The 18,558-nt window shown below is 44.7% G+C and overlaps 1 protein-coding gene across 5 annotated transcripts in view; it reads left to right on the top strand.

The window, feature by feature from the left end:
• Positions 1 to 18,558, top strand: part of TDRD15 (tudor domain containing 15) — a 462,408-nt gene that overhangs the window by 1,332 nt on the left and 442,518 nt on the right. The window lies entirely within an intron of this gene.

The raw sequence follows: 18,558 nt of genomic DNA, 5'->3' as shown, positions 1-18,558 counted from the left end.
TGGAAGAACTAGAAGGCAGGGTCTGGGCATCTCATCTGCTTTTCCTTTAATGCCGAGTTCACTGCTTTGCATCCTGTAGACACCCAATAAATATCATTTGCAAGGAACTGGTTCAGCTCTCTTTCGGAGTCATTTTTCTTTGAGGCTACGATTGCCAATAGGAGATCAGAGACTGGTGCTGAGTTGTGGAGCTGAGCCAGCGTCCTTAGGGCAGATCCTTAGCTCAAGGTCTCAGGGCTTGGACATTTTTCCTGTATTGTTACTCATTTCTCCTCCCTACCCACCACCAGAGACAAATACTAGAACTGAAGTAGAGGCTCTGGGTGCAGTTGTGGGACTGTACCAGGAATTCACCCCAGACTTCCGGGAATTAGATTTAGCAACTTGCCCTTAGGTTTAAGCTGGACTGTAAGATCATTTGAGGTTGATCAGTGATAGATGTCTCCTCCTTTGAGTTTCTTCATAAAGTAACATGCTGAGAGAAAGGGGATGAAATTGAGCAAGTGAAATACTTGGCAGTGTCTCAGGAAAGACGTCCTGGGCAGATCTATTAGCTGTGCCCCAGGGGTGGAAGCTGCGGCCGGAGTTGGGAGGTGCCTGGGTTGCCTGCAGGAGGGGGTGGGTCAGGGGGACTCTGCATCTGGACCCAGGCTCTGAGTTGCTGGCCTGTGGTCAAAAATTCCCCTGAGAAAGCTCCAGAGCTGTGAGGCTTATCTGGCCCTCTGGTCTCAGACTGCTCCCCTTCCTTCTCATCGTTTCCTTCACACAGTGCTTCTGGATCAAGACCCACACTGGTCCTGGGAACCACAGGCTGCTCAGAGAAGGTCTGAAGACAGAGGTTACTTCCTGGTGGGGGCCACCTAAACACAAGGCTCAGTTCTTAGGAGTGAGTTTGTGCTTGCTGAGAGAATGAGTGGAGAAAGGGCACGGACAAGATGAAACCAAATGGTTAAGTAAGGGTTTCTCTGGGTCATTGTCTGTCTTATACTGAAGAAGCTCAGCTTCCTAATACCCTCCCTAAACTCTTCCAAAACCAGGATCTACAGGCATGACAGAGCAGTAGACTGGAGCATTCTACTTTCCTTGGAGGGCCACTCTTCAGGCCACCCTTAAAATAGGACTGGAGACTAATTAGTGGGTTGTGGAATCAAGGTAGTGGATAGAAAAGGAAAAATGGCATATAATTGAGGAACAAGGGTATTGCTTTGTGAAAATGCATTTTAGTTTTGTGTATGATAAAAATTACACTATATGTGGCTGCAGTGCGAAATGTATTTCCTATGCTGGGTTAAGGCCAAAAGGTTAGAGCTCCCGGAATTGCTGGGAGATCCCATGCTCCCTGGGAGTAGATGTTGAGCTCTGACTAGGCAGCTTCTTCAGTTGTAAAATAAAAACAGATAAACCATCCATGATGTCCTTTTCCTGAGTCCTGGAGGCAAGTGGAGGAGCTCTAGCTGGGAGTCCAGGCCAGGGTTCTGAGCCTAGATATATTGTATACTGTGTGAGCCTTGGGCATTGCTAACCTCTCTGCTCACTTCAGTTTTCTGCATCGTGTCCGTGTGCATTGGTGCCCTCTGGTGGTGAACTCGCTAATTTGTTGCAGCCATGCTAGCTTGGGTTTGTTGATTTCATCTGATTGTCCAGATTCTCTGGTCTGGTTATGAGAAGGAGCATAGGGAGCGTCACTCCTAGATGGAGTGTAGAGCACCACACATGTGTGTTGTGAGTTCTTTGCAAAGGCCCCCTTCTGCTCAAGTCCCATTGAGATATAGAGATATACTTGTATGTGACAAAGCAGAGGAAAGGGCCCTGCTAACAGGGACCTAGTTTGTAGCCAAAGGATTGATGAGATCTATCTGCCTGTGGCTCTTACCTGAATGCCAGGTACTCTGGATGCAGCTGATGGGTCCGAGCTGCTCAGGGAGTGGGATCAGATGTTTAGAAAATGGAGGTTATCTTGTTACTTTCCTTATCTGCTTCCATTTTTTTTTTTAAATAATAGCCTTTATTTGAACCTCCTATTAAGGTTGCAATTGAATTCCTATCAGTCTTTGAAAACCTCTCTCATTAGGAATTTTTTTTTAAAAGAATTCTTACTTAAGCATCATGCTCAAGTATCCTGAGGTAAATTTCCAGCAAATTAAAGGGGGACTGAATGTCCCCTGGCATTATCCCTGGACTGAAAAATGTCTGTAGAAGTCTGGACATGAGGTGTCTCCCTGGTGAGGAGTTCATATTCAGGACCAATGCGTCTTCAAATCCCCCGATGCAAATACCTAGTATTATTGCATTCAATATATGTTTAGTAGTTGTATGTCAAAAAATTGAATGGATGAATGAATGAGTGGGTAGAGTCTCATCAGTGATACTTCAGATGCAATTTCGGAGCTATGCTGTCACAGTGCACAAAGTGGACAGATGGACCCTACTGTTACGTGTCAGGGTAGGTCAGCCCAGAGCCACGTCAGGGTATTTAACTCATGGGCTGAAAGGCCCAAGTAAACGCTTGGCAGAACTAGAGACTAAGCACTTTTCATGAAACTTACCTAGTGGGGGTAAGGGGCTTGAGGTGGGAAGTTTTATTTTTAAACGATTAACTTCTTCTCTGACTTAAGGAATCCCCACGGTAGTTTGGTTTTGAGGACAATTTCCAGTCAACCACAGCATAGAAGTGATTAGCAAAAGCCTGCTCCATAGACATGGGTCTGACTTTTGGCTTGTGTTCAAAGCAGAGTTCTTAAACAGTAATAAAGGGTTAGCATTTCTTGAAAGCTTTCTGTGTTGGAACCATTTTGAAAAAATCAGAAATATTCATGGAAGTTGGGGGCACCATTGAAGAAATGGAGAAAACACTGAGATCATATTTAGTTTCTTTCCCCCATGCTCCCATAATGAGTTGTGAAGGGTTGCCTTGATGGGAAATGGTCATTGGTTCTAACAGGGCAGAACAAAGCCTGAATTTTAATTCCTCCAAGCACCAATCCAGGTGGTATAGTTTATTCCATTGCTTGTGGAACTGTAGAGAAAGAGTGTTACAGATTGGCATGCTTTTTAGATTTGGAAGAAACACAAGAGTTTTTAAATGTTAATTTCCATTATATTTGAAAGGGAGATAGAGCGAAACAGATAGAGATGAGGGAGAGAGAGAGAGAGAGAGCGAGAGTTGTCTTATCCACTGGTTCATTTATTCCCCCAATGTCTGTAATAATCAGGGCTGGGGCAGGTCAAAGCCAGGAGCACAAAACTCAATCTGGATCTCCCACATGGGTGGATAGGACCCAAGTACTTGAGCTACCACCTGTTGCCTCTCAGGGTACATATTAGCAGGAAGCTGAGTCAAAAGCGGACACGCCAGGGTGTCAACCAGGAACTCCAGTGTAGAATATGGGCCTCTAACCACTGAGCCACTGCCTCCCCCCACAAAAAACACGACACACTAGAATTCTACAAAATAATTTAGAGCAGTATTTCCTGAAGCTGTGGGCAGGTACTGCTGGTCGCATGTGAGATGATTTTAGCCCCAAAACATGGATATTTAAATGGTTGTATATTTTATTTTAAAAGATTTATTTATTTATTTGAAAGAGTTACACAGAGAGAGGAGAGGCAGTGAGAGAGAGAGAGGTCTTCCATCTGCTGGTTCACTCCCCAGAAAGCCGCAACAGCCAGAGCTGTGCCAATCCGAAGCCAGGAGCCAGAAGCTTCCACCAGGTCTCCCACTTGGGTATAGGGGCCCAAGGATTTGGGCCATCTTCTACTGCTATCCCAGGCCATAGCAGAGAGCTGGATCGGAAGTGGAGCAGCTGGGACTTGAACCGGTGCCCATATAGGATGCCGGCACTTCAGGCCAGGACATTAACCTGCTGCGCCACAGCGCCGGCCTCAGTTGTATATTTTAACACATATTAAAAAGGTTTATAATTAACACACCTTACCTGTGATTTCATGAATAGTTTTGCTTAGGGAAAGACTAAAGGACCTTTCTAAGTAAAAACAAAGAAATAAAAGAAAGAAGAGAGAAAGTATATTAATTTAAATAAAGTTAGTAATGATGCATAGTGAAAATTGTCAGACTCATACCAAGGTGAAGAAGTTTAGGAGACAGATTCAAGCTGTTAGGGACAATTTTGTAGTGTGATTCTACAGTGCCATTTGAAACCAATACTCAGAAACCAGTGTCTACTTGGGGGAAGGTTCAGGTACTGTGGTCGTGTTTGGAGGAAGCCGTGGGAGCATGGCCACTGCTTCTGTTGTGAGGAACTTTATGACTACTCAGGCTTTCTAGGGTCTAGTCTCTGGGGTTCTATCGTTGAAGACCTCCAGCACACAATGAGTTCTTTGCTCGGAACCTCAGCTCAGGAAATGTACCTTCCTCCATTCTCAAGTCCAGCAAGCTTTGGAGGGAAGCAGGCAGCTCTAGAGCCTTCCCCTCTGCCCACCATTTGGGGTACTACTTCTCTCACCAGCACCACCAAACGCCACGTGCATCAGAGCAGAGGCCAAGCTAAGAAGCAATTTTCCCATGAACTCAAAACTCTTCTGCCACCCAGAGATGGAGCAGGCGCATGAACTCCCACTGCATCTCCTATGAGACAAGGATAAGGAACCCCCAACTCTCCAGCTTCCCTTTCTGTGGATCATCAAGAGCTATCTGGACTAGGATCTACTCCTAAGCCAGGCCTTGTACTGGGCTCGTTGGGGCAAGGAGGGGCCATGGAATGTTGGCACTAGGGGATGCAACTGGACGTCTCACCTTGCTTAATCTGCTCCCAGAGAAGGGACTCAAAAACTGCCCAGAGCTGGTGCTAGGGATGCCATTTGGTGGTCTGGGAGTTGCTGATTGCTTTCTCTGTCGCAGAGCCTTTGATTTCCACCGACTCATGTGTACACATGTGGGTATTCTTGGTGGCCTGACCATTGAGCATAATTAAAAGAAATGATTGGCTTTCTCTTGATGCAAACATCTGGTTTTACTTGAAACAAGATGACTTAGCTGTTTCAGAAACATTCTTGTAACCCTGGATTCACATTTTCTTCTTAAAATATATATTTTCTCTGTTCGGGCAGCATGTTAATGTAAACACTCCATGTAACTGACAACCGACAGTTTCAGAAGTATGTGGGGCTCCAAGCACCGGAGGAACCGCAAGAATGATTGCGTTTTTGATTTGATCACTGGAAATCTGTTTCAACAGTCACTCTGATTTAAACAATTACTCTGATTTATACTCCAAACGCTGTAATTTGCAGAAAATGTAACCATGTGAGGACATTTTTGGAGAGTATGCCTTGGCAACTTTATTTTGTTGTGATGTCATTCCCTTCAGCTTCAAGGAAGCACAGAGGGAATAGAAGAAGGAAAGCAGGGTCCTTCTTTTTGATGTGCTTTCCTGACTGCCAGAGAAAATGTTCTCAAGTCTTCTTGGCTTACCATTCCTTACTGCTGTCCGCCCCAAGGCCAACTCCACAGGGCTATGGATGACATCCAGGAGAGAAGTGAGACCCCAAATGTCCTGAAGATCAAAGAATTAAGTCTAGGAGTAGGGGTGGGAGTGCCTGGTTTTGTTGTGTGTCTGCCATCTCTGCAGTTAAGGCAGGACAGGTGGGATGCTTCCACTTGTACCATCTCATTCTTCGAAGGCCAGATGAGCACACTGTATAGTATCTTCACTACCCAGAGGAAGATTCAGCTAGGTTAAAGGACACTGCCAGGTTCCAGAGCAAACTAGTGTGAGAGTGAAGGAAACAACCAGGTCTCCACATTTCAGATTCATTGCAAGATTGTAAATGTAGGCATATAATTGCAGATTGGTCCTGTTTTATACCCAGAGAACATAGGAAGGGGCTTCAAAAAGTTAATGAGAAATGGAATTAAAACACAAATTTATTTTGGTCCAAAAATTTTTGAAATCCATGCATATTAGAAGTCTTCAAAAACATTCATGGAACATGTGTGCTTGAAAAAACTGCACGGATTAAAATAGTTTTTGTACCAAAATCAGTTGATCTCAATTCCATTTCCCACAAAACTTATGAAGTACGCTTGTGTCTCATTAAAGTGAGAATACAAAGTCATAATTCAAAAATTTAGGTGATTTGTGTTTTGTAGGGTGCAGCTTAAGGAAGCATACTAGCTCTGTTTGAACCCTTCCTCTTCCAACTTTCCAAGATGGACCACCGCTGCTGGGGGAAGAGCAGGGAGGGCAGAGAACATGTGGAGAGGGTAGCATGGCCCAAGCTGGCCATGGATGCCTGGCCTCTGAGACCTCATCTCCTGGACCTTCTGTCTCCAACCTCATCCCAGCCCAAGATACCCACAAGATGGTTCTATCTAAGGTTTATTTCCTTGCAGCTGTGTGCTCGGTTATTTTTCAGCAACACCTTAAAGTCTACTTCTATGCCTCCCACTCCTGAGATCCAGCGCATCATTTTGAGTGTCAGCTCCACCACTGATTTGATTTGTGACTGAGAAGGAGTCTGGTCTCTTTGCTGTGCCTCAGTGCCCTCGTTAGTCAAGTGAGGGATCAAGCCAATGTGCTGAGGTCTCTCCGTTTCACCACTCTTTGAATCTGTGACCCTATCATTTTGTTTTTAGCTTCTCTTATTTAAAAATTATAGAGGTGCAGGGTGAATATCTTTGTTTCTTTTTTGTTACTATAACAAAGTAGCTGAGGCCAGGTGCTTTATAAAGAATAGAAGTTTGTTTAGCTCATGGTTCTGGAGGCTGAGTAGTCCAATACCACAGCACTAGCATCTGCTCACATCTGGTGGGGGCCTTTTTGCTGCCTAATAACATGGTGGATGGCATCACATAATGGGAACAAGCAAGTGTCTTCTGGAGTCCTTCTTCCTCTTTTTAAAAAAATAAGATCATGTATTTTAAAGGCAGAATTTATAGAGAGACAGGGGGAGAGACAAAGACAAAGAATGAAATCTTGGTGGTTCACTCCCCAAATGATTATAACAGCTGGAGTGGGACTGGTCCAAAGCCAGGAGCCAGGAGCTTTTCTGGGTTTCATACATGAGTGGCAAAGGCTTAAGGACTTGGACCATCTTCCGCTGCTTTCCGAGGCATGTGGTATTTGGATGTGTGAGCAGGGAAGAACATGTTCCTAGACCCTTGGGGACATTGCTGGTCCTTTGCTTTCTGAGGCAGAGTCTCTCTGGTCACTTCATGCCCTGCTGGCTTTGGTGGCTGAGTTCAGCAGCTGGCAAAGCATGTGGTTTTTCCTGCTGTGGTCTTGGTTGACCTCCCTGACTCAGTGACTGGTGAATTCCATGTCTATCCCTGATCTAGAGTTTACTCACAGTGTTCACATAGGACTGCTATGCCACTTGCCATGGTGGCTCACGTGGAGCCTCTGGCTTCCAATTCAGTGGCCATACAGGTCCCCTAGGAGAGCCTGTGGGAGTGTCTGTGTCCTGAAAACATACTAAGGGAACAGAGTAACTTATTTCTCTCAGCTCCAGCCAGTACAGAATTAGATTCACTTTGGTGTGTTTGCCGCCATGTTGGCTCAAGTGTAGACTGTAGGGACCAAGGCAAAAGTCTCCTTTTCCTAATTTCTCCCTCCAGTATTCTAAAATGATTGAACTCACATTTCTCACTCTTGGGTTTTTTGTCAATTCCTCTTTTCTTCCCTACTCTCTCAGGATAGGGAGAGTGGATTTCTGGGTTTTTCTTTTCTCTAAATATACCTTTCCTGATTGGAGCACCAAGTCTCATGACATGTGTACTATAGAAAACATTGCAGGATCTGAATTTCTCCAGCTGAATGTGGAACACTCTCAAATTTATATTTATCTCCTCCTTGGACCTCTCCTCCAAACCCCAGATTGGGATATCTAATTGCCTTCTCAGCTTTTCCATTTGGAGACCTAATAGGAATTTCAGCCCTAACAGCAAACCAGACTGTTTCTCTGCCTTCATCTCCAATCTTCCTTCTACTCTAATTATTTTCAACCTAGTCACCATGATCAAAAACTTATCATTGACATTCCTCTTTTTCTTTCACATCTCATCTCCAGTTCATCAGCAAATCCCATTGATTCTGGCTTAAAAATATATATTGGACCCCAAACATTTCTAACCATAGCCTCAGTTACCATCTTATTCTAAGCTAACATCTCTTTTCACTTGGACTACAGCCACTTACCTGAGGTTCCTACTTCTACTTTTGTCCCAGTAGAACAGGGATTGTCAGCCAGAAGTGTGATTTCAGCCCTTCCCTGGGGACCTTTGGCACTATGTGGAAACACTGTTGTCTGTCACTGCTGGGGGTGAGGGGTGGGATGCATCTAGTGGGCAGAAGCCAGGTATGCTGCTAAAAATTTACTACAATGCACAGGTTAGTGCCTACAAGAGTTGCTGGCCCAAAATGTCAGTAGTGCTGAAGTTGAGAAACCCCATCATGGGATTTATTTCCCCAAAACAGTAGCCAAGGTGATCTTTTAAAGTATAAATTAGATCATGTCACTTCCATGCTTCTACCAAGAAAATTTTCCATTGCAATGGGAGTAAAATATAAATTGTTTACCAGTCTACAAGTCTACCAGTAGGATTCATCTCCTTGAACCTCTTTTGATTCTGCTTCTGTGCTTTGTCCATTTATAGTACTCCAGCAGCATGTATCCTCTGCTTCCTCTCTGATTTTCTAAATGTGTCTTGAGGACTTTGTACTTGCTGTTATTTCTGTTAGGAACACTATTCTATAGGTCTTTGCTTGGCTAATATATTGGAACTCGTATCTCAGGTCAAATATCACCTCCTCAGTGAATCTTTCCTGACCTTCCTATGTTTAAATAGGCTCTTCTGCCCACCCATGAAACACATACACTCTACACTACCCAATTTTATCTTCTTCATAGCACTTTTCAATACCTAAAGGTATCCTTTTTTTCTGGTTTGTCTCCTGTAAGTTTCTAGAGAATAAGACATTTTTTCTGGAATAGATTAAGAAGAGGATCAATAAATATTGCTGACTGCTCAACTGATTAATTGGTAATATTTTGAATAGAAGCACACCTTTTCTCTCATCAATGCCTTGCTTGCAAACCTGTTGTGCTATTGTAAAATTTTTTGTTTCAAGAATATGAGCTGAGGCCAGCGCTGCGGCTCAATAGGCTAATCCTCCGCCTGCAGCGCCGGCACACCGGGTTCTGTCCCGGTTGCTCCTCTTTCAGTCCAGCTCTCTGCTGTGGCCCGGAAGTGCAGTGGAGGATGGCCCAAGTGCTTGGGCCCTGCACCCACATGGGAGACCAAGAGAAGCACCTGGCTCCTGGCTTCGGATCAGTGTGGTGCGCCAGCCACAGCGGCCATTGAGGGGTGAGCCAATGGGAAAAGGAAGACCTTTCTCTCTGTCTCTCTCTCTCTCACTGTCCACTCTGCCTGTTAAAAAAAGAAGGAATATGAGCTGAGCTCTCTGCTGTGGCCTGGGAAGGCAGTGGAGGATGGCCCAAGTGCTTGGGCCCCGCAACCACATGGGAGACCAAGAGGAAGCACCTGGCTCCTGGCTTTGGATTGGCACAGCAGCACGCCGACCGTGGCGGCCATCTGGTGGGTGAACCAACGGAAGGAAGACCTTTCTCTCTGTCTCTCTCACTGTCCACTCTGCCTGTTAAAAAAAAAAGATTTTGAGCTCTATACATTCCTGCAGTAACAATACAGGACACTCCATGCCTTGGTTTGCTAAGAAACAGGTTAAATACAGGGAAATGCAAAAGAAAAAAATAGGTTTTTCAGATTGTTTTCATTTTTCAAAATAGTATTCTGTTACAAATGGAAATGCAATCTTTTTTACCTTTTGTGTATTAAAAATAATGCCTGTCTCTCCCTTCCCTTTGCACTGGGCAGGAGGACTTGCCTTCATTGTTGGCCTGTTTGCTCTGGCTTCAGTGAGGGAACATTGGTCATCTGCGCCTGCAGCACAGCTGTTAACTACAAGTATTTCTACATAGGTGAGAGGATTTGTTTTCTTGAATAATAGCAGAGAAGGCTGTTTCTCAGGATCCATTCCAAGTGGCAGGCTACGCATTGCCAGTGTACAAAGCAGCTTGAGGTTTTACAGTGTAGATGAGGCAGTGTGAGTGTGCTTTGGGTGGATGAGTGTGTATCGTGGTGAGTGTGTGCACAGGTCTGCATGTGTGCATCAGTTGTATATCTGTACCCACGCTTGTACCCCATAGGCCAAAGATTGAAAATAGGAAAGGCTGTGTTGTGCATCAACCCAGCGAAGGGTGGTGAGCGAGGCATATTCATTTCACAGGGCTAATGTTGGTCACCTGAACTAGTAGCATTTGGATAGGAGGCAGCCATTTGTAGATTTTTAAAATTTATTTGCGAATTACCTAGCTTCAAATATACTCTTAGCTTGTTTTAGAAAAGTATCTACTTTTTCCGAGCCTCCATTTCCTGATCTGAAAATTATCACAGGTAATTCTTTCATGTTATTCCTCTATGTAGCAAAAGTCCAGTATCCAGAACAACAAGACACTTCCCCCTGCCCTCCCTTTGCTGTTGAAGACAAGTCCTTGTCTGGCCTTTTTGGAGTCTTTATTCCCCTGATCAGGGATCATGGGTGAAGGGAAAACATGGAGGCTTAGAGAGGTTCTGTTGCAATGGCAGGGTTTTCTGGCTGAAGAACAGAGCAGAGCCAGAAGGGGAAGAGAGAGGAGATGGACAAGAGCAGGTTAAGTGGTGAGCAGTTGTCGTATCCGTTAAGGATGAGAGAAGAGAGGGGACCTGAGGGTGTCTGCCAAGCATGCATAGGGGGAGGGAAGGTCAGGTGATCAGGTTATTTGTGTGCTTGGATGGCAACGCCACTGCAGCCTTTCCTTGAGGGACGCTGGTGCTAATGGGTCCTGTTCTGTCACTTTGATGGCTGGACCAAGATTTCTTTTCTGAGACAGGCCTCTTAAGAGAGGGAGCAGAAAACTGGATCTTATTCAAGTTAGAACACATTTGTGCTGTTGATGAGAGGGTTAAAGATGGATTAAGAGCAGTTTTGTGTGTAAACCTTCAGCATAGGATCTGGTAAACATAAACACTAAAAAAAATGTATATATGTATAATACAAAGCTACAATTAGGATGTTGTCACTGTCTTGTCTCTTAAAACACTGACTCGACTTTCAAGGGTTTGCAATCTCATTTACTTAGCTCTTCCTGTGTGCTTTTTACTGATGTGGATCTTCCCTACCCAGTCCTGTTGGCTTAGCTGCTCATGAATCTAAGAGCAACTTTTCAAGGGAAGTGGACAGGTCAGTTGGGTGTCCATTGTGCAGCCTGGTGGAAGTTCACAAAACGCTCACCCAGCCCTGTTCTCTCTGACCAACCTGCCTGGCTCCTCTCCCATACTGGACTCCCATAAACCCTAAATTTGCTCTGTGTTTCTGGGAGGGGTGATTTAGTTCTTCAAATTCTGACAAGCTTGGAGTAACTCTGTCATCACATTCTGCCTGATGTATCAGGACGAGGCATGATCCCAGCATGGAATCTGGGACTTTTAAAGAGAAATCATAACACCCCAAGGTATAGCTAGTGCCTGACCAGCAGGAAGACTTCCTCCAACCATCTGTTTTGTGTTCACTACAACTATCTCTCTCTGTATTCTCTCCTCTTATTCCTTGTGTCCAGGAGGACCGGAGCTCTGTCTTTTCCTGGAAGGCAGCCTTCTGGGGAGGGGGAGGAGGACACACAGAGACACAATTGCCTGATACCTGGGGTTGAATTTCAGCCATACCACTTAGCAGCTGGTAACTCTGAACCAGTTATTGGAACTTTTGCATACTTCAACATCCTCATCTGTGAAATGCGGATCTTGATAATAATGGTCTTATGGAGTTGCTATGAGATTAAATGAGTTGATATTGACTTCCGCCTGGCACATAGTATCATTCTGCCAGTGTTTGTGGAGATGATGATGATGATGATGATGACGACGACAGTTCTCTTCCCTTGTGTCAAACATAATCCAGCATGGATTTGGAAAGAGTAGCTTGGTCCCACAAAATCTGTTGCTTGTCACAGCCTAGAACCAAGTAGGCTCTGAGATACTTGTGGGAAGAGGCAGCATTCTCTGTGCTGGCTCCTTCTTGCCAATAGTCATGGGTCATCTTTGGGAAGAAAAAGTAGAGAAAGAGTTTATGCTTGTGTCACAGTGAGCAGAACCTGGTGGAATTGACTGGGGCCCGAGGGGCCGCTGAGAGTCCCCACAGAGTGTGAACTGGCTCACATAGTAACAATTCCCCGTGACACAAAGGACTCTTTTCTTTTGGCCGTGAACTCTCATTCTTTCCTGGGAGGAGGCTGCCTGTGTTATTGTGAGAATAACTAAAATATCTCGTAATCCAAATATTTGGAAATTGTTGGCCAGGCAGTCAATGGGCTGGGCAAGAAAGTTACTTCCCTCTGTCAGGCTCTGTGTCCTGAGATTGCTGGCCAGGGGCAGCAAACCAGGTGTTCCCTTAGGGAGAGGGATAAAAAACAAACACACACACACAAACAAGAAAAGCTTCATTTTTCCTGCATCAGGAGGCCAGGGCCTGTTTGGGGTGGCTGGGTGGGACAAAGTGAGCAAGGAGCGCACAGAGGGTTGTTGGCCCACAGGGCTATTCGGGTCCTGTTCTAAGCAAATGTCATGTAAATCCTCATTTGTTTCTTCAGCATACTATTTCTAGATGTTGTGGCTTCTTGGCTCAAGGATTTACTTCATGGACAATGACCTTGCGGGAGAAAAGTGAGCATTTGGAACAGCTAGCGAGGGTCTTGATTAGGACCTGGGCTGGAGGCTGAGAATTGCAGTGTGAGGCTGGGCCTCTTCGCAGGAAGGCACCTGCTGGTTCTCCCACTCCCAGCAGCTTGTTGTAGAGATGGTCTCGCTCCATGAGCAATATGGACAGTGGACTCTGCTAACACATACATTTCTTACTAATGCTGTTCTGATTTGATTAAAAGATTTAAGTTTATTGTGTTGACTTTGACTCTCTCCAGGGACCCAAAATTCTTTCTATGGTCAGGTGAACCCAGATTTTTTGCTTATAATTGCAAGAGACGTAAACTTCCATGGAAAGAGGAGCTCAGTGTACTGAGGATGGCTGGGTTCGCATACAATCTTAGGCAACATGGGCAGAAAAGGAAATCCCAGTGAGAGGGACGAGGAAAAAAAAGCAGACTCATATCCAGAGGAGAGGCAGGGGCAGAAATGTGGGAGCCCAGAGTGGAGGAGAAGCATGGAGGATTCGTTCAAGTAGTGGCTCTAGTGTGTCTGGCTCGAATGCAGCTTTGATCTTGTGAACAGGCAGGAGATGCCCATTGCGTATTAGGTGCAGTGACTCCAATCACCTTGTTCTAAGATCTTGAGTGCTCTTGCTTGACATTGTAGAGGCTTTGCCTTGGGGAGATCATTGTCAGCCAGGCTCAAGTGTATAAGGGGACTTTGAAAAGTTTTTGGAAAAAAGGAATTAGAGATAAGTTTGGCAAAAAAATAAAAAAAAATCTTAGAACTCATGCATAATTTTTTTACCATATTCATTTTTAATGAAGATTTTTAAGGCTTCTCTTACCATAGCGATAGCTGCTTTCTAGGAATCTGCAGAGCTGTTGGGGGTATGTTTGAGAATAAGTATCATTTTGCAGTCAGCTTGCTTGAGAAGTTTCTTGTGGCGGCAGCTGGATGTGGATACAAAGAGGGGTGGTCACACATTTGCAGGGGAGACATATAGGCAAAAGTGTATCAGAGGTTCCCAAAGTTTTCAGGTGTAAGGACACTTCTTTTTAAATATAACTTGGTACAATAATTATGAAGTCAGCAATTTGGACTGGGAATATCTGGGCAGGGCTTGGCTTGGCTGCTTTTCCATGGGCTCCATCATGTGAGCAGCTGTTGGGTTTGCTGAAGACTGGTTGGCCTAAAGCAGTTCGGTGGGATGGCCCATCTCAGTTCCATGAGATCTCTCATCTTTCATTAGGCAAATTGAGACTTTATTATGTGATGGTGGTGGCAGGGTCCCAAGAGAATGCATAGCAACCTGCAAAGACTCTTGGGCCCAGCCTTGGGTCTTACATAACGTCATGCCCTCTGCATTCTATTACCCAAACCAAACCACAAGGTCAAGAAAAAGATTCTACTTCTTGATGGGAGAAGCTGCAAAGAATTGTGGCAATTTTTGCAATTGACCACAGGTGTCTTCTGTACTTTTGTTAGCTTTAAGGATTTGCTTCCAGCCCTTTGAAGTCCATCAAATCATTCATGAAAGAGAAATTTGAGAAGAACCCCAGCATTTGAGAGATTATAAGAATTCCTTCTTAATGTCAAACAATTTCCAAAACCCACAAAAGAGCTTATGGACTTTCACAATCTAGTGTTTGAAAAATTACTTAATAAGTAAGAGTTATTATAAATTTGAGAAAGTTTTAAAATAAATTTGTATCATAGCAGATTTGGTATACATTAAAAGTAGCTGATCATTGAACTCAGGTACTCTAATGTGGGACATGGATGTCCTTATCAATGTCTTAACTGCTAGGCTAAGCGCCTGCCCCAAACTTATCTTTTAATTCCATTTCCCATAAATGTTCTGACGTGTCCTTATTTATACTTACCCTTTCTTGAGAAACTGTACTAGAAACTGCTCTGGGTTCTTTATATTCACCCCAACCCCCAAACCATCTGTTCCTGAAGCCAATCAGGGAGATCTGAAATTCCACCAAGGAAACATCACCAAGTTTATGATTTCCTGCATCAAAATGCAATTCTCCTGGGAGTGGGGATACAGACTGAGGCTTCCATGGGTGGCTTCCTCTGCAGCTCCTGCCAGAGGTGTGGTAGGTGGGAGTGGGCCTGTGAAGCCACTGAAAAATGTGCAAGGACACTGCTAATTCTCTCCTCTCTTCTGGAATTCTGATTTCTTCTCAAAGGAAATCTGCATTGAAGAGACCCTTTAGGAAGGTCAGGACTTAAATGGGTAGCAAGGAGAAGGTGTGTTTTCCAGGGCAGACACCAATAAACCGTTTCTTAGCTCTTTCTCTCTTATATTTGTGTTTGTTCTCATTGACCTATCCCTCCCTCTGAGATAGAACCTGATCTCCTAGTCAGTTGGAAAGACCTTGGCTTTGAGAGGCAGGGTCTTTACTGGTGGGCACTTTCCTGCTTTATGTTTGTAATTTTGGAAATTGGCTTCCTATACTGGGAACCTGTAGCCATAGTTCAGGGCATCCTCATGATGCCCAAGCATTAGTCACTCTGAGCACACAGCCTCCTCAGGTGTTCAGGGGCAAGTAGAGGCAAAAACCATGAAAAGTGAGTAAGGAGAAGAGCAGAGTCAGGTCTTGGCCTCCGGGTTTTCCTCCTTCCTATTTGGGTTTCTTGGAGGCCTGCCTGTACTTCTTCCCTTGATACCACAAGATACTTTATCACCTTCCAATGCACCTCCCTTTCGACTTTGCAAGGTTAAATGGAATTCTTTTACTTACTTTTTTTAAAAAATTATTTTATATATTTGAAAGGCAGAGTTATGGAGAGAGAGGAAGAGGAGAGATAGAGAGGGATCTTCCATCCACTGGTTCATTCCCTGAATGGCTTCAATGGCCAGGGATGTGCCAGGCTGAAGCCAGGTCTCACACGTGGATGTTGGAGCCCAAGCACTTGGGCCATCTTACTGCTGATTTCCCAGGTATATTAGCAGGGAGCTGGATTGGAAGTGGAGCAGCCAGGACTCAAACTAGCACCCATAGGAGATGCTGGCATTGCAGGTGGCCACGTAACCTGTTATGCCACAATGTGGCCCTACTCACAATCTTGATAGCATTCACCAAGACACATTCTTTTAACATGTTAAATTTGTCAGATGTTCATTTGACACTTCTCTGCACTGAACTCTATCTAGCAGCTGAGTTTTAAGTCATGAACTCTGCTCTCTTGACATAAAGTCAAGTACAGCAGACAGACACATAAACAGATAATTTTAATGTAGTGGGACAAGTGCCACCTAAAAATATGTGTATGGAAGCACATTAATGTTACTAACATACATTAATGATGAGAAGGGCAAAAGGAGATGCCACTGAAGCTGGGATTTGAATAATTACTAGCTGTTCAGTGAGAGCAGTAGACCCCTACCTGGAGATGTGAGAGAGGGTGTTATCAGGACTGAAGGATGGGAGCTTGGCACTGCTCTTGCGTAGGATGGGGGTACTGTGGGACCAAGGTCAGGCACTCAGATCTAGGCTTTGTGGGGCTGCTTTCAAGCTTGCTGCATGAATTATGGAAATTTAGACAGGTGTAATGACATTTCCTGTATTTTCTGCAAAGACCTAGAATTGAACAGTGTTGTAATCTACCTGATGAAAGACGATCACCAATTTATAAAACAGAATCATTTAAAACATTGCCATCAAATGTTCTCAACATTGAGCCGGAAGATAATCAAAAGATCTCTGTGAGTGAGATCCCAGTGGAAAGAACAGGTCTTCAAAGAGGGAGGTGCCTTTCTCTGAAGGGAGGAGAGAACCTCCACTTTGACTATGACCTTGTCTAAACAAGATAAGAGTCGGAGAACTCAAGGGGCTTCCATAGCCTTGGAAACTCATGACTGGTGCATAGGGAGATTACTGATGCCATAAACAGGAGTGTCAATTTGTAAAGTCAACAACAGGAGTCACTGTGCACTTGCTCCTCATGTAGGATCTCTGTCCTTAATGTGCTGTACACTGAGGCTTAATGCTATAACGAGTACTCAAACAGTATATTTCACTTTGTGTTTCTATGGGGGTGCAAACTGTTGAAATCTTTACTTAATGTACACTAAACTGATCTTCTGTTAAAAAAAAAAAAAAAAAAAAAAAAGAAACTATCAATTCCCAACTTGACTCTCACTGGGATTAAACATGACAATAGGTCTGATCTGATTTCATCATCATTTAAAAAAAAATCATCTATTATTTTTCACTTTATGTTTCTGTGTGGGAACAAACTGTTGAAATCCTTACTTAAGGTATACTAAGCTGATCTTCTGTATACTAAGATAATCGAAAATGAATCTTGATGTGAATGGAAGGGGAGAGGGAGTGGGAAAGGGGAGGGTGGTGGGTGGGAGGGACGGTATGGGGGGGAAAGCCATTGTAACCCATGAGACGTACTTTGGAAATTTATATTCATTAAATAAAAGATAAAAAAAAAAAAAAAAAAAAAAAAAAAAGAATCAAGGCTAGGTGGGAAGAGGTTTGTTTAGTAATTAGTTTCCAGCCGGTGCCGCGGCTCAATAGGCTAATCCTCCGCCTTGCAGCGCCGGCACACCGGGTTCTAGTCCTGGTCGGGGCACCGGATTCTGACCCGGTTGCCCCTCTTCCAGGCCAGCTCTCTGCTGTGGCCAGGGAGTGCAGTGGAGGATGGCCCAAGTGCTTGGGCCCTGAACCCCATGGGAGACCAGGATAAGCACCTGGCTCCTGCCATCGGATCAGCGCCGCGTGCTGGCCGCATCAGCCATTGGAGGGTGAACCAACGGCAAAGGAAGACCTTCTCTCTGTCTCTCTCTCTCACTCTCCACTCTGCCTGCCAAAAAAAAAAAATAATTAGTTTCCATCCCTACCCTCTCTCCCTCACTAACCACAAATATCTCAGGCTTTATAGATGTTTGAAAATAAGGATGGGAAATGGTGCAGATTCCTGTATTCAGATACCATTATCATCCCACTGTGTGGCTCATCTGCCCTGCTCTCAGGTGTTTAGGGTAGCAGCAGGGTTATGTGTGGGGCTCTGCAAAAGGGATCTCTCCAGACATGAATCACACTTTCAAAGTGCACTAAGCTATGAAGACTCACACAGGGAAAGGGATCCCACCCAGCCCTCCTCAGGGTCCCACTTCTACTGTCACCACTGTTAGCCAAAGTCTTGTGAGCATTGCAGTATCAAATGTGGAGCAGCCTGGAGCTTTCATTTTTTCCCTTTCAACTAGGATATTGAAAGAAGCTTTAACATTTCCGCCAAAAATGTATTTCAGAGTTCACATTTCCTCCCAAGGGTCTGCTTTGGATGTGGACTCCTCGTTTCAAGCCTGATTTAATCCAGGAAGTGCCTGGAAATCAGGCAACGCCAGTAACAACGAGTGAGCCAAAAACCTGCCCTAAATGGTTTGCCTGCTGCTGCCCTTGTGCACTTCAGACAGGAGGTCAGTCTGCAGGTCAGTGACTAAATGTTTACCTCTGCCAGCACCTGTATAACCACTGTTCCTGCCGCTAACACCACCTGTGTCACCATCCCCATCATTGCTCAGTGTCACCATCTTGGTGGGTTTTTACCACCAGACTCGCTGGTCCCCTCTATGGGGCTGGCTTCCTCAAAGGAGGGTTGATTATGTTATGGGCACACTGCCTGCAGGTCTGCCATCTCTCTGCAGCCTCTCATCATCCTGCAGAAATGTAAGCATGACAGGTTGGTCTGGTGACTTCCTGTGATATTGGATAGATGAGCTTCCAGAACTTGCCCTCTGGGAAGAGGAGGCAGGTCAGGAAGCAATAGGGTTTATCTACAAATAGGAGAGACTGGCCAGCATGATGAACCCT

The sequence above is a fragment of the Oryctolagus cuniculus genome, chromosome 2, assembly GCF_964237555.1.
Source record: "Oryctolagus cuniculus chromosome 2, mOryCun1.1, whole genome shotgun sequence".
NCBI classification, from domain to species: domain Eukaryota; kingdom Metazoa; phylum Chordata; class Mammalia; order Lagomorpha; family Leporidae; genus Oryctolagus; species Oryctolagus cuniculus.
Note: the sequence above shows the minus strand (reverse complement) of the source record. Positions and strands in the feature narration are given on the sequence as shown.